This window comes from Bos indicus, chromosome X, assembly GCF_029378745.1.
Source record: "Bos indicus isolate NIAB-ARS_2022 breed Sahiwal x Tharparkar chromosome X, NIAB-ARS_B.indTharparkar_mat_pri_1.0, whole genome shotgun sequence".
In the NCBI taxonomy this organism is placed as follows: Eukaryota; Metazoa; Chordata; class Mammalia; order Artiodactyla; family Bovidae; genus Bos; species Bos indicus.
Genome location: NC_091789.1, coordinates 105,960,416 through 105,985,014, shown reverse-complemented (window position 1 = coordinate 105,985,014; position 24,599 = coordinate 105,960,416). Strand labels below are relative to the sequence as shown.

General features: G+C 39.9%; 1 long non-coding RNA gene across 1 annotated transcript in view; it reads right to left on the bottom strand.

The window, feature by feature from the left end:
- LOC139181342 (uncharacterized) overlaps positions 1–24,599 on the bottom strand; it is a 121,741-nt gene that overhangs the window by 23,314 nt on the left and 73,828 nt on the right. The window contains exons 3-4 of the long non-coding RNA XR_011565332.1: positions 16,331–24,599; positions 16,024–16,192 (exon numbers count right to left, since the gene is read on the bottom strand). The exon at positions 16,331–24,599 is cut by the window's right edge and continues 23,094 nt beyond it. This is a non-coding gene — a long non-coding RNA (uncharacterized lncRNA). The remainder of the gene's footprint in view (positions 1–16,023; positions 16,193–16,330) is intronic.

Below are 24,599 nucleotides of genomic sequence, written 5' to 3'. Positions count from 1 at the left end.
TTCCTGTCTTCACAATCTGTACCCTGCTTCCGATGCTTTAGCCCTCATCATAAAGTGAGTGCTACAGTACTTGTGTTTAAGTCCAAATGCTGATAAACCAAACATGCAGCTGTCCCCACAGGGCTGGACCAGATACCTTCTGAACCACTTATTTCAATACCTTGTAAACAGGAGGAACTAAAGCGATGGCAACTATTATGTTCACAGTTTAACTTTGGTTTCTCATCTGTACTAAAAGGTTATATTTCTATACCCAAATCATTAAAACTTCATCAGTTTTTTTTTCCTCCTAAGAGATGCCAAGTTTTTATTTTACCAAGTAGGGGGCATCTTTAAATCCCTCCATAAAGATTGCTCTTTTTAATTGAGGAAGAATTAGCACACAATAAACTGCTCATATTTAAAGCATACAATTTGATAAGTTTTGGCATATATCTACACTCATGAAATGATCTCCACCATCAAGAGACTGAAATTATCCACCAGCCTCAAAGTTTCTTTGTGTCCTTTTGTAATTACTCCCACTTGCCCCCACCAACTCCCCCACTCCAAGCAACTACTGATCTGTGTTGTCATTAGAGATTGCTTTGCACGTTCTAGAATTTTATATACATGGAATTATGCAGTATGTACTTCCTTGGGGGCTCTGCTTGTCTCATTTCTCATTCTACTTTTCTCAAGTGAGGTCATTTGTGTTGTTCACTATATCAATAGCTCACTTCTTTCATTATTGAGTATAATCTACCATACAGATATACCACAATTGGTTGATCCATTCATCTGCTGGTGTATGTTAGGGTTGTTTCCAGTTTTAGCCATTATTTATAAAACTGCTGTAAACATTCATGTGCAAGTCTTCATGGAGACATATTCTTTATTTTTTCTATGAGTGGAATATCTGGATGGAATGGTAGGTGTATGTTTAACCTTTTAAGAAATTATCAAACTGTCTTCTAAGACTTTTACACATTTTTACATTTTGACCTACATGTATTATAAGGATTCTAGATCCTCCAAAACCTTGCCAACACTCGGTATGATCAGCCTTTTTAACTGCAGCCATTCAAACAGGTGTGTAGCATCTCATTTTCTTCATTTGCAAGTTCCTAATGACTAATGCTGAAACTCCAATACTTTGGCCACCTAATTCGAAGAGCTGACTCATTTGAAAAGACCCTGATGTTGTGAAAGGCGGGAGGAGAAGGGGATGACAGAGGATGAGATGGTTGGATGGCATCACCGGCTCAATGGACATGAGTTTGGGTAAACTCCGGGAGTTGGTGATGGACAGGGAGGCCTGGCGTGCTGCGGTTCATGCAGTTGCAAAGAGTTGGACATGACTGAGTGATTGAACTGAACTGAACTGAATGACTAATGCAACATTTCATGCAATGACTAATGAACTAATGACTAATAAATATTTCATGCAAAGATGGGCTCAATAAAGGACAGAAATGATATGGACCTAACAGAAACAGAAGATATTAAGAGAGGTGGCAAGAATACACAGAAGAACTGTACAAAAAAGATCTTCATGACCCAGATAATCACGATGGTGTGATCACTCACCTAGAGCCAGACATCCTGGAATATGAAGTCAAGTGGGCCTTAGGAAGCATCACTACGAACAAAGCTAGTGGAGGTGATGGAATTCCAGTTGCACTATTTCAAATCCTAAAAGATGATGCTGTGAAAGTGCTGCACTCAATATGCCAGCAAATTTGGAAAACTCAGCAGTGGCCACAGGACTGGAAAAGGTCCGTTTTCATTCCAATCCCAAAGAAAGGCAATGCCAAGGAATGTTCAAACTACTGCACAATTGCACTCATCTCACACGCTAGTAAAGTAATGCTCAAAATTCTCCAAGCCAGGTTTCAGCAATACGTGAACCATGAACTTCCAGATGTTCAAGCTGGTTTTAGAAAAGGCAGAGGAACCAGAGATCAAATTGCCAACATCTGCTGGATCATCAAAAAAGCAAGAGAGTTCCAGAAAAACATCTCTCTCAGCTTTATTGACTATGCCAAAGCCTCTGACTGTGTGGATCACAATAAACTGTGGAAAATTTTGAAAGAGATGCAACTATCAGACCACCTGACCTGCCTCTTGAGAAACCTGTATGCAGGTCAAGAAGCAACAGAACTGGACATGGAACAACAGACTGGTTCCAAACAGGAAAAGGAATATGTCAAGGCTGTATATTGTCACCCTGCTTCTTTAACTTCTATGCAGAGTACATCATGAGAAACGCTGGGCTGGAGGAAGCACAAGCTGGAATCAAGATTGCAGGGAGAAATATCAGTAACTTCAGATATGCAGATGACACCACCCTTATGGCAGAAAGTGAAGAACTAAAGAGCTTCTTGATGAAAGTGAAAGAGGAGAGTGAAAAAGTTGGCTTAAAGCTCAACATTCAGAAAACTAAGATCATGGCATCCGGCCCCATCACTTCATGGCAAATAGATGGGGAAACAGTGGAAACAGTGGCTGACTTTATTTCTTTGGGCTCCAAAATCACTGCAGATGGTGACTGCAGCCATGAAATTAAAATAAAGACGCTTACTCCTTGGAAGGAAAGTTATGACCAACCTCGACAGCATATTAAAAAGAAGACATTACTTTGTCAACAAAGGTCCGTCTAGTCAAGGGTGTGGTTTTTCCAGTAGTCATGTTGGATATTAAGTGTTGGACTATAAAGAAAGCTGAACGCCGAAGAACTGATGCTTTTGAACTATGGTGTTGGAGAAGACTCTTGAGAGTCCCATGGACTGCAAGGAGATCCAACCAGTCCATCCTAAAGGAGATCAGTCCTGGGTGTTCAGTGGAAGGACTGATGTTGAAGCTGAAACTCCAATAATTTGGCCACCTGATGCAAAGAGCTGACTCATTGGAAAAGACCTTGATGCTAGGAAAGATTGAGGGCAGGAGGAGAAGGGGACATCAGAGGATGAGATGGTTGGATGGCATCACCGACTCAATGGACATGAGTTTGGGTAAACTCCCTGAGTTGGTGATGGACAGGGAGGCCTGGCGTGCTGTGGTTCATGGGGCTGCAAAGAGTCGGACAGGACTGAGCAACTGAACCGAACAACTGAATGACTAATGCATGCAGGTAGCATGGCCGAACAGTCTAAAGTGCTGGATTTAGGCTCCAGTCTCTTCGGAGGTTATTTTTTGGGGCTTCCCTCGTGGCTCAGTTGGTAAAGAATCTGCCTTCAATATGGGAGACCAGGGTTCAATCTCTGGGTTGGGAAGATCCCCTGGAGGAGGGCATGGCAACCCACTCCAGTATTCTTGTCTGGAGACCCCCCATGGACAGAGGAGCCTTGGTGGACTACAGTCCATGGGGTTGCTAACAGTCAGACATGACTGAGTGACTAAGCACAGCACAGTGACTAATGATGCTGAACGTCTTTTCATGTGTTATTTGTCATTTTTGTATCTTCTTTAGTGAAGTGTTTGTTCGAGCCATTTGCCCATTTTTTTCTATGTTGTTTGTTTCCTTATTATTAAAAACTCCAGTTTTTTGTTTTTTTTTTTACAGTTGGTACAAGATTGGTAACTAAGAATTCAATCAAAATTTTACATAGTTCATGGGTACCCAAGAGAGTAAAAACTTCACAATGATTACTTCCTAAAGCCTATGCTGAAGTAAAACATTCTGTAAATGTTAGGGCAAACTTGAAATTCTTCTAAAGCTTGAAAAGAACTTAATTATTCTTTTAATCAGTATTGCTGCTAAGTCTACACAGGTTTAACTTAGTAAAAAAAAAAAAATTGCATTTCCATGTACTCTACTAGTACCCAAACCATCTTAGTTCTTCCTTCATACATGAGCTGAAAATCACCAAATTTTGTCTTGAAGCCATATTTCATACTTTGTACTAATTATGTTCTAATATCATAAGATTCTACTTTTCAGAAATAATGTTTTTACGTCAAATGTGTGCCTACATTCAAAAAGTGACAAAGACCAAAACCTCTGTCACACTATGCCAGCAGCCACAGCTAAAATGTAATTTGCAAGCATGAAGATGAATTCTCCTTTAAGGTCTGTAGAACAGGCTAGATTTGAGGGCTGCTACGGGCTTTCCTTTGAGGAAAAGCAAGCCCAGTTCTGCTGTGCAGGGCATCGGTTCGCAGCTCAATTGTTACAGTTGATGTGGGTTTCCTTTTAGATGCCTGGAAAATGACTCTGCTGACCACATCCACATTCTGAAATACTTTTTGAGAACTTGTAACCAAACTGCAGGAACTGACTCATTTTGCAGTGCCCAGCTACCACACAATCGTACCAGAATAGACTCCAGTCAAAAGCAGAAATAGGGAGGTCTCAGAACACAGGCAACAAATTGTCTCTTTACTGGGGGGAGAGAGGGGGAAATCCCAGGGCACATGGGATGAAATGGCTCAAGCCCTAGGAGACCATCAAGATGGCCTGAGGAGAAAGACTAAACAAAACTTATGACTTCGTGGGCAATATAGGTGTTACCCTCAAAGCTTAAAGTCAGAGGCTGGTGAAAAAAGGACCTGAATGTCTAGCTCTCTATAGTGCACCTAGAAAGTAGATTCAGTTAAGAGAGATATGTGCGGGAGAATCTGCAGGAAGATAGTGTCTTGAATGCCCATTCTGGAATTCCTTGCTCAGGAAGTTAGGAGCCTGCCCCTCGTCTCTAAGTAGATGAGCAGGAATGGAATCCTAGCAGGGACGCCAGAAAGAAATCAGGCCAGGGCCCAAGGACACCAGCGCTTAGGACCAGAGATTTGCTGGTACTCTAAGGTTCCCCTCCATCCTTCGTTATTTATTTCTACTTCTTTCTCTCTCAGCTCCCAATGTGGTCCATCCAGCTGGGTCAGCTTCCTCGTGATCTGCGAATTCTCACTCCCTCTCTCACTGGAGTTCCTACTTAAGGGTCAGGATGGAAAGGAGCACACTAGGCCCTCTTCCACAAAACACTCTATGTTCCCAAATTACTGACTTCTCCTCCCCACAAGGGAAACTGTTATTCTCTCAGTCAGTTTAAGCCAGAGGCAGTAAGGAAATCCAGTCCAGTTGAACTAAACTATAAATGACAGTAACTCTTTCCTGCAGGTGGGTCCTTGGCTACAAGAATACGAATGATAACCTAGACGCATAACTAACTAGTAGGGCTAGGGGATAAAATTTAGATGTGAGATCTTAGGTGCTGTAAAGTAAGATAAACCTGGACAATACCTCCAAATAGCTACCAAGTGCATCTGCTAAGCCCTGGGAGTTATCAGGCCTGGTGACATGGTCCAGTGTTGATAAGGCGACCTCTATACATACTTAATGTCTCATCTCACTTCACGCCTCTTAACATATACAGTCCCAGAAAACAGAAATTGTGTCTACCTTATGCGAAAGGTAGAACTTTAGTATCAGATGATGAAAATAAAAGAATGACAAGGGGATGCAACTCATTTACAGCAGTCAACACTGTTTTAAAGAAACTACAAGTGTTTTTAACACAAATTTAAAGAAAAAAATGTAGACAGAATCCCCTTCTTCTCAACTGGTCAACTGGTATGATTTTCCCACAATCCCTTTCTGTCTCCAATTGTAAAATGAACACGTGGGACATGACTTTTTAACCTACATCAAACGGTAAATTTTCATATAGATTTCTAAGAGGTAAACTATCAACTGGTTGAACTGAAAACTAGGAGCTATATAAATCACTTTGAAGGTAGAATTCATTAAAAACCACACAGTTCAAAAGTCTAAACTATTTATCACTGAGTGAAAAATCAGCAAAGATAGGTCCCTTGGAAAAGTGAGTTTGGGCTAAGTGTAAATGGAATTGAAACATCTCACTGCTAGAAAACTGAGTACTCCATGCCTCTGAGGAATAGATGCGACAGGAAAAAATTACCCACTTTTGTATCTTTAGCTGGTAAGAGGTTGATAGCTCAACTTTATCTTTCTTTACCAAGGTTTTCATATCGTCATAACTTAAATGACAAAAGTAGCATTTCCCAAAAGAGTGTCCTACACAACTTCTACACACTCTGGTTATGAGGCACAATGGGCTAGACTCTCCAGGATCTTTACAGAAGTCACCTGTCCCTTTGGAACACCATCTTCCCTCTCTTCAGTTACCATTTCCTATCTTCTAGCTTCCCAAGTGGCTCAGTGGTAAAGAATCCACCTGCCAAGCAGGAGACGTGGGTTCAATTCCTGGGTCAGAAAGATCCCCTGGGGAAGGGAATGGCAACCGACTCCAGTATTCTTGCCTGGGAAACTCATGGACAGAGGAGCCTGGTGGGCTACCGTCCATGGGGTCGCAGAGTCAGACACGACTCAGGAACTAAACAAGAAGAACAACTTTCTCGCAGCTTCTTACTACAGCCAACGGGGCCCTACATGATCTGTAACTTACTACCTCCTGCTCCTCATCTACTACTTTCCCCCTTGCTTGCTGCTCCACACTGACCTCTTTATTGTCCTTTGAACACACCAAGCTTGCTCCCTCCTCCAATGCAACAGTTTTGTTTTCTCTGCCTAGAATCCTCTTCTCCCAGATTCACACATGGCTGTCTCCTCGCTTCCCACTAAGTCTGCACAAATATTGCAACATCAGAAAGAACTTTCCTGTCAGCTCTGGATAAAGTAGCTCTTCCTCAGACTCCTGGGTACTCTCTATCTGTTGGAGCAAGCTTTATTTTTTCTCTCTAGCACCTTTTAATGCCTGGCATCTACTTATTTGTTCAATCACTGTCAGCCTGCCCCATCCATGCAATCAGGGAGCTTGTTCACTGCTATATTCCCAGACCAGGAACACCATCTGATATATAGTAGGTGTGCAATACATTTTGGTAAAATGAATGTTTCCCACCTGACAGCTTTGTCAACTGTTCTGCTACAAGCCTTACAGGGTCTGGTTGGCACCTGTGACCATTTTTGTTAACATCTTACCAAATACCCCATACTTCAAGGACCAGGTGGATAGGAGCTATAGGAAAGTTTTTTTCCCAGCCTGAAGAGAAATTGGGCAGAGGTTGTGGGAGAAAGATGTTTCTTTATAGTCCGCCTGCCATCCAAGGGTAGAAGATTCGTGAAAATCTTTTCGAGTATCACTGCCAAACAGGATGGAGGAAAAGGTAGAAATTTACTATCTTTACCAACTTAACTTGTCCCAAACAGTCCTTAGTTGATCTAGTTCAGAGAGAAGAGCCCTGAGATCATGAGCCATCCTTTTAGAGGCTGAATGATTTTTGTTTTTAAATTTACATTAAACATTTCCTTCCATTGGGCCATATATACCTGCTGTTGATGTAGACTTCGCATGTCATGCATTACCTTTCTTGCTATAGTCACACCTGTATCAGAAAACAAAGTTTGCACCATTACAAATAATTTGAATGGTTATGTGTGTTTCGAAAACTATGGAAAATAACACTCAGGTTTAAAGCACAAGTAAACATAATGACTGCCTTGAGAAAGAGTATTCCTAACTGTAGCACAGTGACAAGTACACTTTTTAAAGCGTTGGTAGTTTAAGCCCTCTTCCCTATCCTCATCTCCCCCAGAGAGAGAGAGAGAGTATCCCTCATTTTTCCCACTTTCACTTACAGATATTTTCAAAAATTCCTAATATATTTAACTGAGGGCAGGACAGGACTTCTGACCTCAAAATTTATTTAAATTCTATTTTTAAATTATTTTCCAAGACACCATTGTGGAATCCTTTGTTGTCTCATAATTTTCTTCAGAGAAATTAGTCAAAAACTCAGGGGAACTCTTAGACTGGATTTACTGATGGATTTCCTACTTTGAGTCCTTTTCCCACCACCATTAAAGAAGGAAAGAAAAATCATTTCTCTGCAGTATTTTCCTGTCAGGAGCCCCTTCTTCCCCTTACTTTAAAACAGAAGTCCAGCTGCCAAAGGAAGAGGCTTAGAGATTTTGATGAATGTCAGTCTGTGAAATGCGCCTTGTCTCCAAGATGGCAAAGGATCAAATAAAAGATGTAGTCATTGAGGTAAAAGGAATAAAGACTGAGTTTGTAGTTACTCCTCTTCCTTCTCCTAATGGACTTCCCCCTGTCCTTTCTTTCATCTGTCTGCAGGTAGGGACTGAATGAGTTAGATGAGAATACAGGTAAATGAATGAATGAATGAACAAATGAAAGAATAAAGACAGGTATGCTTTAATATATCCTCTTACAGGCAGGCTCAGACCAAGGCCAGGATAATTTTTAAAGACATTTCTAAGCATGCTGAACCCAACAGGGTAGGGCAGCCTGCCCTTGCCTTCTAAACCACATTCTCAACCTACATTTGAAGGAGGAAATTCTCAAGGTGAAACTCCTTTCCCATATTCTGAAAATTAACTCCTCATCCAAACATGGGGTTTTATGCACATAGATGGCTTCTTATAAATCTTTACTTAGAAATTTTGCCCCTCTAGGTCATTCCCAGAATGAGATGAAGATAAAAGAAAATACTAGTAATTACCGATTCTTACTCATTTTATTTTCTATGGATGAATACTATACCGGATAAAAGAGTCTCCAGAAAGGCTGACGAAAGTGCATCCTGAGGACCCAAATGCTCACACACTTCTCCCTTCCACCCCCACTTTCAAGTGAAAACATTAGAGAAAAAAATAGGGGAAGTTACATGAGTAAGTGTGTTAGTGCATGAGATCAACTGAAAACAAGGAATTCCCCTCTTGGACTTCAGTGGCCTAATTAAAACTCATAAAACACAAATGACTAAAACTGCTCCATCGATTTGCAAAATAAGCAGCAGAAAAAGTCAATTTTGTATTTCAATATTGAGAGGGCCAGGCCTGGAAGATATGACACTTTGCAGAACAGAGATGAGAAGACCATATCTGAGACTTTCAGGTTCAGTCAACTTTTATTCTGCTTTCTGTCTGAAGTACTTACCATCTATACTAGTGACACCATTTGGATATAGATTTTGGTCCCTCAGCTTATCAGCTGAGTGGTCCTAAGCACATTCCTTTACCTCTCTGTGCCTTAGTGTCCTCATCTATGAAATGGTCATGAGAATTGCACCAATGGGTGGTCAAGAGAACTAAACAGGTCAATGTGGGCAGAGTCCTCATAACTGTGCCTACCCCAAACATTGGAAGTGTGCCAGAAATGGCAGCCACCATTATCATCACTGTTTCACTTCATCTGATGTGAAGAAAAACATACCATTTAGAATGGATCCATAGGCTTTGAGACTAAACTGAAGTCTGGTCCTAAAAGGATCTGGGAAGGAACTCAAGTGTGTGAAGCACCATCATTCCAGGAACCACCACATGTGCTTTATGTGTGTTCTCTTATGTCACAGTCCTGGGAGCTAAATCCACTCTCTGGGGCTTAGGGACAGAAATGGGAATCTGGCCCCTCACTCAGCCAGCAAGGGGCCAAGTAAGCTTAAAGCACAAGTCTATTTGCTTTCAAAACCTGGGTCGCTTAGGGAGCAAACACATCAATGGCTGCTGTGAACAGGTACCTTCTTGGGGTTACGGGAACCACCGTCACGTACTTGATATCCACTGGAAAGTGTTTGGATGCATGGAGATTTTTTTCAGGTAACCAGAACTTTGAAAGAATCTTGTAACATTTCACTGGGCCTGCACAAAATCACTCAGTTTCTCTCATTGTTCCGAACTCTAATCTCGCTTTATATATCTCACACAAATCCTAATTGAGAGACGTCAATGGGTTCTCACTTGAAAAGTCTGTGTCCATTTGCTTTAAGAAAGGTGGGAAGTCTCCGCCCACATCAGCCTGAAGGTGCCCGATCTCGTCTGATCTCGGAATAAAGGTGGGAAAACTAAGCTTTCTTCCACTACCACCAGCCATGGGCTTTCAGTAGAACAGGTGCTAAAGGAGAATTAAACTCTTCCAAGACAGAAAGGGAAGATGATTTAAAATAAAATCTTAGCTTGCTTTCCATAATCAATGACTCCATCTTCTACCTTAATCAGTTATATTTTGCTTTTACGCAAGTAATTATTTTGGTAGATTGACCATTTAAAAGAAAGCAACTAGCAACTGTTTTGCTATTAAAATATAGCTAAGAAAAACAAAAGGTCTTAATTATATTGACTTACAAGAGTATTTTATATTCAACTTTTATACTCATCTAATCTGTCCCTTTAAGAATTTAAAGAAAAAAATTTAAGAAAATCAACTCCATGAGAGCTCTAATGGTATATATATATATATATATATATATATATATGACAACAGTACTTACAGTTAATAATATCTATGTATTTTTTAATTTTATATTTTAGACTATCCTAAATACTTTGGCATGTATAAACTAGAATAAATATAAGATTGAAAGACAATAGGTTACACAGTTGAGAATTTAAGAACTTGAGGCCGGAAGTGTCCAAAATTAAATCATTTACATCTTTTAATATGTAGAATGATTATTCTATATTAATTAAGAAAATTTTTTCAAAGAATAGCAAGTAGGCAAGTTTAAGATGTTTTCACTGGAATACATACAGTTCTCCAGTTCCTTATCTAAATTGAAAGTAGTTCATAAAATATAAAAGTAAAGTAATTACTTCTCCTTAGTAATTTAAAATTGTCTTGATTTTTTAAATACTCAATGATTATATTCAAATTTGGCTAAGTTTCCTCTCTTGAATGAAGACATGGGTTCTCCAAATTTTGATTGCACAATCAAAACAGTTTAAGAAAAAGAAATTCTCATGGTTGCGAATATAAAAATGGTAACAGTCAGAAAAATCCACTGAGCAGAAAAAATTCCACTATTTCTAACAGTCTGAGACTGATAGGAGGAATGAGTTTGAGTAAGGACATCAAAGAGAAATAAATCTAGGACCCTTAGATTTGTTCCAAGATAACATAATTGCTAGTGCTTGACTGAAAGGCCAAACCAATAAATAAGCACAAATATAGCATGTCAGAGGTAAGTGCTCAGAGGGAAATTAAGCAAGCCAGTGGGATAGGGAAGTTGGGAAGTAGAGGGGGAGGTTGTTATCACCTTGGAATTAATTTTTAACACTAGAAACACAGAGGTATTGGAAGACACCTTTCTTTGAGAAGTATTGTTCAAAGCATCCTTTTGTGGATACAGGGTCCTGCAGCTCAAGGTCCATAGGGACCCGTGCTGTGTCCAGTGTGGCTCCCATGCCAAGGAGCTCATTCCCTCTGAGGTAATCCATGCCCTTCTCAGAGCCCAGACCTCCTGCTGGATTAAGGGCCCAAGAAATGTCTCCAAAAAGACTTTTCCCACTATTCAAGATCATTTCCTTGGGGGTGGAGGAAAGAGTTATTCTGTGCATCTCCATTTTTCAAGATAAAGAAGTCAGGCTGACTGCTGATGGAGCACCTATTGGGAAGCCTGTAATGAGATGAAGAGCCTCTCAGAGCCCTGGAATGCCCACCCTTCCACCCAGGAAAACCATTCCACAGCAGGCCCTTGGTAATGACCATGATGGTAATGTCATTAGCTGCCAATGATACCAGGCGCGGGGTGACCAGGAATAAACACCTGAAACGCCCCTGTAACTCACTGGAGAGGTCCAGTGCCATATCTTTAGGCCTCCCACATACCTGAAGTAGATTCATTAAGAGCAGACTGCAGCTAGACTGCTTGCGTTCCGATCCTGGCTCTAATCACTTCCTGGCTGAGACACTTTGGGTAAGTTGCTTCCCCTTGTTTCTCCACGTAAAGTGGGAATAACAGCCCTATCGGCTCTCTTCTGTTTTTGTGAGGATTACATTAGTTAATAGGTGAAAGCGTTTTACACCAAGACACATCTACTGAGCATCTGCCATGTGCCAGACACTGTTCTAGATGCCAGTGCCTGGCATATAATGTGAGCTCAATATATATCAGTAATGAGAAGTCTACAAACTCTTATCTGACTCTCAGACTGATTATGATGATGGTGAATTTAAACCCCAGTACTTCACGACCAAACACATTAATAATTTCTACAGTAAAACATACGAACATTATACTAAGTAGGATAAACAAAGACTATAAATAGCTTCATGCCAGTTTAGGTCAGGATTTGCTACCAAAATTTTTACATTCAAATTTTTTGCTTGTCAGATGTTTTTGGATTTCAGAAGCAACGGTGGACCTATATAGTAAGTAAGGGGCAAAACCCATTGAAGTCTGCTTTTCCTTTCTAACTTCCGGATATGCTGTGTGTGAAAGGGTTAGTTGTTCAGTTATGTCTGACACTGTGCAACCCTATGGACTGTAGCTCACCAGGCTCCATTTAGAAACAAAGACCTGGGAACTAGGTATGCTCATTGCTACCAAGGTGTCACTGCTTCTGTGTTCTGTCAGTAGATAAAGCTGGGCCATATGTGTTTGCATGCACTGTGCTGTGCTTAGTCACTCAGTCGTGACCGACTCTTTGTGATTCCATGGATTGTAGCCCACCAGGCTCCTTTGTCCCTGGGATTCTCCAGGCAAGAATACTGGAGTGGGTTGCCATTCCATTTTCCAGGGGATCTTCCCAACCCAAGGATCGAACCCAGGTCTGGACATGCTAATGACCGAATAAATAGTCAAAACCATTTAGGAGCAGAAAATAGGAAGCCCTTCAGGCATGGGAAATCCACAACTGCACAATTAATCTATGCTAAATATAATTCAGGAAATCAGTCCAGAATATTCATTGGAAGGACTGATGCTGAAGCTGAAACTCCAATACTTTGGCCACCTGATGCGAAGAACTGAGTCATTTGAAGAGACCCTGATGCTGGGAAAGATTGAGGGCAGGAGGAGAAGGGGATGACAGAGGATGAGATGGTTGGATGGCATCACCGACTCAACAGTCCTGAGTTTGAGTGGACTCCGGGAGTTGGTGATGGACAGGGAGGCCTGGCGTGCTGCGATTCATGGGGCTGCAGAGAGTTGGACATGACTGAGCGACTGAACTGAACTGAACTGAAATATAATCTAAACAATCCTTCACCCCTCCAATAGAGTGTGCCATAAACTTCTCTGTCAACCAATTTATTTCCACAAACGACATGTCTTGGGTTTAGGTTAATATACTTAAATTGTACACTATTTTAATAGTACAACCCTATCTTTCCTATGGAAAAAGGACAAGCTATTAAATGATTTTAAAAACTGACTTAAAAACATAGACCTTCAAAGAATACAGGATGCTCTGTAGTTAGTCTAGGGGAAACGAATAAATGTTACACCAAAGAGGTGAACTATCTTGCTACCAAAAGAATTTTCTCCACATTGCACTTGAAGAAATATTTGCAGCTCTTGAAGAGCTATACAATAACTGGTTCAAGATGTTCACACTGCTGGTCAGCACTGGATAAAGGATTTGCACAAATGCATGGAAACCGGCTTCTCTTGCCTCTTTGTTACCCCCATATGTTGTTATTTATCCTCCCCAACTTCTCTGACCCCTTTCAACTTATTTTATACTCAAGTATTGCTTTGTTCAAGACTTCTGTTTACCACTCCCATGGCGATCGGTACACAAAGGCAAGTCAGGAAGACATGGAACGAACAGAGATACTTACGTTGCTTCATGGTTTTTTCCCCTTCTCATTATCCTCCTACTCAGTGAGACTGTAGTGGGAGGTCTGAATGACATTTGCAAACCGAGAACCTAAAGTTACATTTCAACACCCAGCCCCTCAGTTGTCATAGGAACACTATGAGGCTTATCTAGGTTCTGACAAACAGTCACTTGTTCTGCTAGTGATTAAAGTTCCCCCTTCCAATCCAATATATACACACATACATATCCATACCTCATAACATTTAGTTGGGTAAAACTGTATACCACACCAAAAATGTAAAATACAAGCCCAAAGGGAAAGAGCTTATATCCTGGATTTGCAAATATCAATACTATTTGAGAGAAACTATTTCTAAGTCTGTCCCTTGACCTGAGTCCCTTCAGTTTACAACTTTACATACCCACATAGAGACATGTGTGTACCATTAATATCTTTTAACAAGATATACAAAAATTTTAATACTCTCCATAATCCCAGCAGAGAATTCAGGGCAATGCTGTTATTTATTTTACATGTATTTTTTTAAATTAATAAATGCTAACAGAGAAGAGCACACAGAACTAAAAAACATGAAGATTTAAAGAAATGCTTCTGAATATACTTTCTAGCATTTACTGTTTCAACCTGCTTCTGTCATATTTTTGTCATTCAAAACAATGGCTTCTAAATGAATGAGTAAAACCTAAAAATTATATAGAAGCTTCCTTTCCATTAAGCACAGCAGTATTTAGACAGATTATTAAATCATCATGTTTTTCCCAAGTATTTACATGAAATACAGAGCTGAAAATAATTGTGAATCACTAAACACAAGCTAGCAGTCAGATATAAATTACCTGTAAATATCTTAATGTCTTGTCACCACTCCTCTGGCTCCAAGACTTTGAAACCTACAAATCCATGTACTTCAAGAAAAAAAGTAGCATTTTTCCATATCCTCAACCACACTTTAATTAAGTCAAGTAAGCTGTAATATTACCAAGTTCGGATCACCAGTCTGATTTATTGGAAGACCTGCCCTTAATGACCATGCTTACCTTGCTTTTTATCTATTTCTTTGAAAATAAATACTTCTACAGAAGTCTTGAGAGCTACTAGTCTGAGAAAAATGATCTTAAAAACTCTTAAAGTATAAGCAGGAAAAAAAAAAGACCAATTAACAGATCCCACTAGATTCATCTTTCTCCCTTCCACTCTCACCTCACTCTAGTGCCAACAAGAGAAACTGTAGAACTGCTATCCTGCTTTTTATTATACATTTCCCCCCTTTGAGTTAAAGATTTCAAAATTTTGAAAGTGAAAACCCAAAGTCAGGAATGCAGATTCAATTTTCATTTTGAAATAAGGTATTTTTGAGAAGTAAATTAATAATATTGTATTCTCTATAACCCCAAACTTACAAGTCTGTCACTAATAGTTTTATTATACATATTCGGATTCATAAAGGGAGACCACCAAAATAACCTACACGTTTACTGGCAGTTAAAGGACTAAATATTTTTCCACCTGATTCTATAAGTGGACATCACATGATTACTTCCATTGACCAATAAGAAACTGGTAAAATCAGAGAGCCACCAACCATTCTGGATTTATTTTCTTATTTTATTCAACTTTTCCAACAGTCATCCTTAAGAAGCCAAATCAAGAAATCAGACATTCATGCTTAATGTAAAATTGTGTTTCCTTATGGTTCATGAACAAGAAACTATTGTATATAATACAGTTATTCAAAATAATACAGTTATTCAAAGTATTATTGTATTTCTCTGGAAACTTAAACATAAGGGCCACTCAGGTTTAAGATTAGAAAAGTGAATTTGAGGTTTCAGAGGGAGACACAGGCACACCAGTAAGAACTGCTAATCATGATTTCTCAAAACGTCTCTCAAAAATAAGCCATATAGAAATAACCAAAAAAAAAAAAAAGAAATAACCACCCTTTCACTGTATTAACGTAATCAAATGGAACAGTCTTAAAATTCATGACACAAATGTAAAAAAAAAAATCTATTACCATTTGCCCTTCATAATCAATAGGAAATTTTTTGAATGCATTACTTAAACTTTAATTTTATAGAATTCTAACTAAATTCTGGACATTCTGGGGTAGAAGGATGAAAAGGAGGGCAAGTTGACTAATTCTGAAAGCATCTCTTCAAGTATCTATCACATATACTGTTCAGACTAAATGGAAATCTATATCCATGGAATGCTAATGCCACAATTCTACCAAAGAACTCGTTTTTATTTTCTTTTCCCTCATATTTGGCTAAACTGGTAATACTCAGCTCATCTTTGTTAATTACCTGGCTTCTTCTCAGTCTTTATGCTATATTCTCGAGCTGTTCCTTTTTAGAATTCCTCACTCTGTTTATATGTTCTTTAGTTCAACACAGTTGTTAGGGGTCTGTGAACAATTTTACAATTCCCACACACAGCATATGATATCTATTAGGGAGCAATGCCACTTTTCACTTACCAATTCTGGATAAAGCAGTATTTCCTGGTGACAGAATGCTGCTGCTTCCGTTCGCTAAAACTCCCTCTTCACAGCTTGATAAATCTGATTAGAAAATGTCTTTGTTCCAGATCACACGAGGCGCTTTTTTCCTATGAAAGTTTTCTAAAGAGTTATCTGCATTTCATTCCTGTGACAAAACGAATAAGAACAAGGGGGTGGGGGTTGGGGGGGAACAGGGAGTAAGTCCACACAAGTTCCTGGCAAAGATTTTTTTAGCTGCATTTTTCTGAGTTTAATCAGTAAGCTACATTAAAGTGACAGTTACCAGTTCAGGGAGCCAGAGTTTGATCAAGGCAGCCACAACCAATTTGGGTGTCTTCCAATGATGTGCAGACCCCAAGGAAGTGGTCCCTTGGTCATCTATCATATGTGGCTGAATCACTGGACACCCATTGCCACCCCCTCGCCTCCCTTCCCACCCCGGCCCCTGTTGAGCAGCAGCCCAGGCAGGAGAGTGACTGGTCGCCCAAAGCGGGACTTCTTATAGGGACCCGCCAATTAGCTGCTGACCAATCGCAGGCAGCACCTAGTACCTAAGTCACATGACAGGGCAGTCCCTATGACTGCAGGATTTCTGAATTACTGGGGTTACACAAAGGACACTCATTCAGGAAAAGAGGGGGAAAAAAAAGCCATAAGCCGAAACAGAAAACGCCCAGGCTGTGACAACTCCGGCTTTAAAATAGGGAACACCCGAGCCTCACACAGACAGACAAAAAGCTACCACCAAGCCAGGATGGAAATCAGAGGAGTGCCTGGCACATATTAAAAAATAATCCCCAAGCCGAGGCTGAGTTTACAAACCCACTTCAGCTATAAATCTACTCCTCCTTTCCCCTTCCTCTTCAGTCTCCCCAACAATTTTGCATTCTTAACTTCTTTATTCTAAAAAGCTCCGGTGAGCCTCCACACAGCGGCTGGAGGAAAAATGGGTGAGACACAAGAGCCCCCGCTCTTTTCAGCCCTTCCAAATACCACTAAAGGAGATTCAAAGTCTGCTGTGAAAAAGTTTCTTAAACGAAATACATTTATCTCAAAATGGTTGCATAGTTCAGAGAAAATTAAACACAGTCAGGACCAATTTGTACCGTAAAGACCAAATTATCAGTCTCCCCCCACCCCTTTCTTTCTCCACTCTCTCTCATGTAATCATTTTGGACTGTTCACATTGAGAACATTCTCGTTAAGTAAATGAGCCCCCCGCTTAGTGAGCCAGCTACTAATTTATCTAACACCCCCAATGTAGTTCTCAATTATTTTTTATATCCTAGGAAACATTCAACTGTGGACACCCTACCATTTCATTATCCCCCACCCAAAATGGTACTTACATTTGTTCTTTGTTTGGGTCTGTCCGATTTCTCCCTCTCCCCTAGACATCTGAAGCCAAAATATGGACATAGCTTCAACCTTCAAACCTAAAAGACCCTATTTTGATCATGCAAGGCTGCAAAAGCTCTGTCTCCGAGGCAAGCCGGGAACACTGTGCTGCTTGCCATTCCCAATTTATGGAAGGAAGCGTATGTCAAACAAACCAGGTGATGACTCAGACTGCCTCCCCCAGCCACGTTTTCCCTAGAATGGGAGGGTAGCGTAAGTGCAGCCCATTTGGATGTGACTCAGTTTTATTAGACTGGTGATTGTAGTTAATCTGACAAGCTCACATTTTTTTTCTTTTATAACTTGTACATTTCAGGACCACAAGGCAGATTATAAATGGTTTCAAAGAACTGGATCATGTAAAGGAGAAAGCTGCAAGATTATTTTGAAGGTATGGTCAGGCTCTGGTTCTAGTCCCAAATATTTAAACCATCCTAATTATTTGTTGAAAATTTTGCAACTGAGGCAACTGAACGTTTGAGTTCACATGAACAGCAGTAAACAGGTTTTATAATTTTAGTCTACTGGAGGCTTTTATCATGGAGGACTAGGACTCTTTTGTCCTGTGGATCCAAGTTTAAGTCTGTAAGTCTGCAGCCCACGTGGCATGTTCTTTCGGAAGTGGTCAGGGGCATGGGAGCCATGTTGCAACTTTCACTTTTGCCTTTACTACAGTTCACATTCTAATCTGAGCCACTCACACACAAGCACATATGCAATATAACCACATCTCTCTCTCACACACACACACACACACACACAAGCATCTGTACTGTTCTTAAATCCCAACCTGCCTACAAGCTGCAAAATAAAAACCCGAAAATCTTCCAATGTCATCTGAGAAAATTCTGATTAAATACATTGGCATGCCTGAAAGTCTTCCTCTTCAGCAAAAAAAAAAAAAAAAAAGTTTACTACCAAGATGGGGGTGGGATTACATGGAATAAATTGTTCCCAGGTATTACACAGACAGGAAGAATGCAGTAATAAGGAGTCCAAGTCCCCACACAAAAAATCTGGAAGCCTTGGTCTGAGCAGTTTAACTTCAGTTATCTCCTTTCAGCATACTTCCTTTAACCCTGACAGAGTTAGCAACTGCTCTGACCAAGGCTTGACATGCATTGCTGATTATGCCTTGATGGAGAACTAATTTTGTTATAATATAAAAAAATACAGTCTATTTCTATAATATATCAAAATGTTCAAATATCTCATTTTCAAATTGGTAGAGGAAGGCAGAGAAAAGGTATATACCCTGTAAATCCAGTTGATTTAGGAGCTGACTATTCGCATTACAGAAAGAGTCCCTGTACTCTTTTACTGGAATAAATCCCACACTAAATGTATAGATAGAACTGACTTTCTGAAGTTAAATCCACACAAAACAATTTAGAAGTACATTGCCAAATTGTACTTTTGAAACCTTTCTATTTTAACTATGTGCACATATTTCTCATTTGGTTCTTAAAACTTACATTTCCATAGGGATGTATTAATCTAGCCACTGACTTTTTTTTGAGTAAAATTTTATTGGTTTAAAGAAAGTTATCTTCCTATAATATATAAAGACCATAAAATCTATAATTACACAGTTTTCAATGGAAATAAACACAGACTATGAAAACAGCATATTAATAGAATCGAATGCCTAAAATTTGGACATCTAAAAGAATTCATAACATATTTTTAAAGCCTAGAGCCAGACTTGCTAAGGTTTGAATGCTGGCTCTGCTGATACCTAGCTGTGATACCTGGGTTAAAAATACATGTACAAGTGGAGGACAATGCCTGACAGATAGTATGTACTATGTAAGGATTGGCTGTTTTGTTATCATTGTCATCCAATCTCTGCGCTTTAACAGCCCTCTACGCACCATCATTTTAGAGTAATACATAGTCATTTTAACATTTCTGCATGAGAAAAATACAATTCCATAACTTTTCTTAAAAGAATCACTTGACAAACACCTAGCCAATCCATATTTTCCTCCCAAAGTTTCAGTGATTTTAATACTTGTCTGGTTTTACATTTGACATCTGCTGGGGCCTTTCTGTCCAAACTTCTTGGAGTTTCCAAAAGCCAGTGCAGAATCGGGCTAGGATCTGCTGGGGAGGACATTCAAGAAGAATTTCCATTCCAGTCAGCCCAGATGGGTCAAGACATGGAAACTCATCAGCTGGCCAGGAAAGAAGGTGAATGGGTCAAAGACTGGGGGAAATACTACAGTCCTGTGGGCGTGGAGCACCACCCTTGGCATCAAAAAGGGGCCCCCAAACAGAGGCATAAGGAAGTGGTTTCAGACCCAGGAAAAAGAGATTCACTGTTTATTCTCTCCACAGGGTCATGACATAAGACTCCACCATAGTTACCCTCAGGGAAAACCAAGGAGTGAGGGTGTGTGGGGGGTTCAAAAAGAAACCTCAGCATGCACTCTCTCCCATGCTGTCTTTTATTAAGGAATTTCATTTCTTAAAGGAGAAAACTACATGGATTTCCATCTGAAAACTCTGTGAAGAAATTTAAGCATCCCACAAACCCTCCAGTAACAAAGCTAATCGTTTCCAGCCAGCATAGAACATATTTGAAGAATGATAAAATGGACAGCAACCAGACATCGCTGAGATGCAGGCAAGTTTTATAAATATGGAACTCCTCAAATATGGTGCTCGGCACTGCTCTGGGGGAAAAGAGAAATAATTCTATGTTTTGTTGGAGGGCGAGCAACTGCTTAGACTTGTCTTTATCCGGGCAGTGTTTCTGAGACAGATGGTAACAGAATGGGGGGAAAGCCAGCAAAAATGGAGAGAAGGTGATTAGGATTACAAATGAGTGTTTGGGGAAGGTTTGATTCCATTCCCCTCCATGCAGGAAGACACACAGAGACCTGATTCAACAGTTTAGTTAAAGCCAGGTTTGGAGCTTGGGCACAGAGCTTCCTCTTGGTCACCGCTCCTGTCTCCAGGCAATCTCTGAAATACCAAATGATCCAACTGTGTCAGATTCCCACAAACCGGAACTACAGATCAGGATGCAGTCAGACAGCCTGAGTTCTAATACTGGATATGGGACTATAACCTGTGGGGACTTAGGAAAGTGACTTCCTTTTTCTCACAGCTTTGGTTTCATCTGGAGAATGGGAATAACTGAGAAAATATGAGGAAGGAACAGAAATCACTGCATCCATAATATGTGCCATAATCATCAGCTCACTAAAGGGGAGCTTATCACCCCCAGTACCAATCTTCCAGCTCCTCCGGGATGGGAGGGAACTCAACAGTCTTAAGGCTTCTAAGTCACACTGTTCATTTGAAGGCTGACAAAATGACTTTCTCACTTATGTTTTACAATGATCAAACATCTTTAGATTCATGTTGATATCTGGCAGAAACCAACACAATACTGTAAAGCAATTATCCTTCAATTAAAAATAAGTAAGAAATTAAAAATAAATATTTGGGATAAATAACAAGGACCTACTGGATAGCACAGGGAACTATATATTCTATGTCCTGTGATAAGCCATAATGGAAAAGAATATAAAAAAAGAATGCATATATACATGCATAACTGAATTACTTTACAGCAGAAATTAATACAACCTTGTAAATGAACTACTTCAATTTAGAAAAATCTTTGGATAATGGCTAGATTCACTTTTTGATTATAGCAAAGTAATATACTTCAAGATGAGAGGATCAGTTTTATATCCAGTGTATATAAAATTGCCAAAATAAGAAGATGTTCATAGATGCCTGTCTATGTGGCTATGTGTCTACCTCTACTAACATGCACGTGAACTATGTCTAGAATTATATAAGACACTCTTAACATTTCTTTATGAGAGTTGCCCTTTGTTCCATGCTTTTCCTATTATATAAGCAGCCACTCTGCCCGTCTTCCTGCAATGATTTCAGATCTAAGCAGTACACTTTGCTCAGAAAAGTTTTCATTAGTTGTCTTCTTTTCCCCACCCATTTTAAAGAATGAACTGACTCAGTTTTTGATGGCAACGCCACTGGGTGGGAGTGAATATGGGAGTGGGCAGGGTGGGAGAAAGGGGGGAGGAGGAGGGGGAGGTGGGGGTAAGAGCCAAGAGCTGAATCACAGCCATGTGAGTAATCTTAGGCTTTTTTTTCCTCTTCCTAAGGGTATGAATCAAATTAAGCTTGTTTTGCTGTGGGTGAAGGAAGAGGAATATAATAGCATGAATCAGAGCAATTATCAAATATGTGGCACTCACTAAAAATTAATTACAATCACTGCTTTCTCTCACATGTCTACCAGAAGATGCCGGAGAGCTTTTGCTAATCAATATAATCCTTTACAAAATTTCTCAAGAGTTTGAACTTGATTCTCACCCTCTTCCCTTGAAAAATTTCCTTTTACACATGCATTGCAGACACAGGAATTATTTCGGAGCTTCTGTGAGATAATCTTTGGCCCTTAGAGATAAGTGTGAAAAAAACGTGGCTAATACTGGGGAGAGACCAGGTTACACACTATCGAGCCATGAGGGCTGGAAGCAAAATTCTGAGTTTATGAAAACAATCGCTCAGACGTGAGTTTAACCTTTCAAGAGCACACTGATGGGAAGGCTGTAAGCAACAACAAACCTGTGGAGCAAAGTGGGCATTCCTTTCATAATACTAGTTTTTGGTGAGAAAAGGGTTGTCATATGAAACTTCCAAACTGTACTATGCTGGAATAAGTGGATCCTCATCCTTGTAAGAATTTATTAGGAGTGATATGGAGAAGAAGGCGGATGGAAACATATGAAATCAGGTTGCTTTTTTTTTTAAATTTACATGGAGAGTAAGGACATAGCTCAGCTATTTACAGTCAGGGTGCATATCTAACCAGACTTACAGGAAAGGCACTTCCTTTTCTGCCATATTTTTAACCCAATCTGTTTAGTAATTTGTGGAATATAAATATTACCATGGGGAAAATTGCCTACTTAAAAAAAAAGGCTCCAGTGATCGAATATGTCCTATTCCAGGGCAGGTCTATGCTTTAGGAAATCAAGAGGGCATATTTTGAACTTTCCTGACAAATTTACATATTTTCCTACACCAATGAGCTAAAATGCATTGTCCCTTTGGGTTATCTATCCATGGTGGGTTTATTTTTTTCCCTTTTAAACATAGGTATGGACATTCTGTAGATAGGCAAAAGTTCCCAATGGATTTAGGACCTTTACAGAATATTCCACACACAGGAGCTCAAGGAGAGCAGTGTCTTTATCACACTGTCAAGTTTTCCAAAGTTCATTTCTATTTATGGGACAGTGTTTTTGTTCTAGCACAACCTTTCATAAGGTCACCAAATAAAATCTTTCAGGACCACTCTGAATAGGCAAAAGCTTTTATTAATAACTTTTCCATGTCTATGTGTTTCTCAATTTGGAAATTTTCATCTATAATGATAAGCTCTTTAGGGATCACAGTTGGTATGCCCAGTTTTACATATCTCCAAATCTGCTTATATAAAGGAACATTTTAGAGATTTTATTCAAGGTTTATTTACATATCTACAAAAATATATCAACACTGGGTCAATATAAACTGAGCTAGATTGGTTTTCAGACTTGGTGACTTGGCTCTCTACTCCCCTGCCTTCAAGTTCCTTGCCACCTGACTCCAGTCAAGCTCACTATGTCGCAGTATTTGACTTTCAAGTCAGTACTGTTCCTAATTAAAAGCTTTAGTTTCTTATGAAGCAGAAATAATATTCCCAAATCTAGTTTTCTCACACCCTGACCTGTGTCTATTGCAAGGGAAAAAGTGTCCATAAACTGCCAAGTCATATTTTAGTCCTCTCTCTTTAAATGATCTAAATAGTAATTGATCAAGGCTTCTCTGATGGCTCAAGTGGTAAAGAATCTGCCTGCAATGCAGGAGACACTTGAGACACAGGTTTGATCCCTGAGACAGGAAGATCCCCTGGAGGAGTAAACAGTAACCCACTCCAGTATTCTTGCCTGGAGAATCCCATGGACAGAGGAGCCTGGCAGGCTATAATCCATGGGGTCACAAAAAGTCAGACATGACTGAGTGACTAAACACACACAGTAATTGCAGGAGAAGACACTGAAAATAGGCTTATTAATTCTCAGAGTTTCAGTCCTCTGAAAAGAAGAGTCCTTGAAGTACTCTGCATGGGTTTTTTCTGCTTCCTAATATACCAAAATGTTTGGGGTGAGACTGGGGATGGGGTGGTTACTATTCTGACGTTTTCCATGGAAAGAAACAGAATTTTCAAAGGCATAATTGATGCTAAGTGTAAGTGAACTTAAGACTTTGTAAATCAATCACCAACTATACTGACGTGACCTGGTTCTCATCTAACAATAGGGAAGAAAAACGAAAAACAGCACTGAAATAAACTTGGAAGTCAGGCATCCAGGCAAGGTCAGGGGTGGGGGTGGAGGTGGAGGTGAAGGTGCTGGTGGTGGTCTTGGCTGGGAGGTGATAAGGTCACAGAGTCAGTGAGGCAGAAAACAGGAAGTGAGTAGGAGGCTCAGGCTGGGGAGAAGGAGGTGTTGGGACCCCTTAAAATGCAGACCACCCCCTAGCTTGTGAAAGAGGAACAAATAATAGACATGGGACAGAGAAACAAGAAAAGGAGGACACCGTTTCATGTGAAAAGCATGATTTTAATAGTGAGCTTTTGTTTCCAATCTAGTACTAAATCCCCTTTGTCATTATTTTTCCAAAAATGTATCTCTCAGCTCTCTCTAATTTATCTGATCCATCATCATCCTCTCTCCAGGATGTGGCCAAGCTCTCAAAAAACTGCAGCCTGTGAAGGAGCTGTAAGCAGGGTAATGAGGGAAACTGCTTAAACTACTCCAGTATTAAAGGATTGAGGCTGATTAAGCAGAAGGAAGGAGAGAACGCTAAAGTAACTGTCTGTGGTGTGATGTGTCCGTAAAAAAAAAAAAAAAAAAAAAAAAAAGCCTTACCATATGGAAACTGGAAGGAAGACCTAAGCAGAAAGAGGCCTTCAGAAGAGCCGACTAGGAACCTATCAGGGATGGTAAAGGGGAAGTCACCTTACTTAACCAGTGGTTGACCAGAAGTCCCTTCCGACTGATTCTAGAACTCCAAGTTGTTCTTTTAAGAGTTTTATAGAGCATTTTAAATTGCTTTAA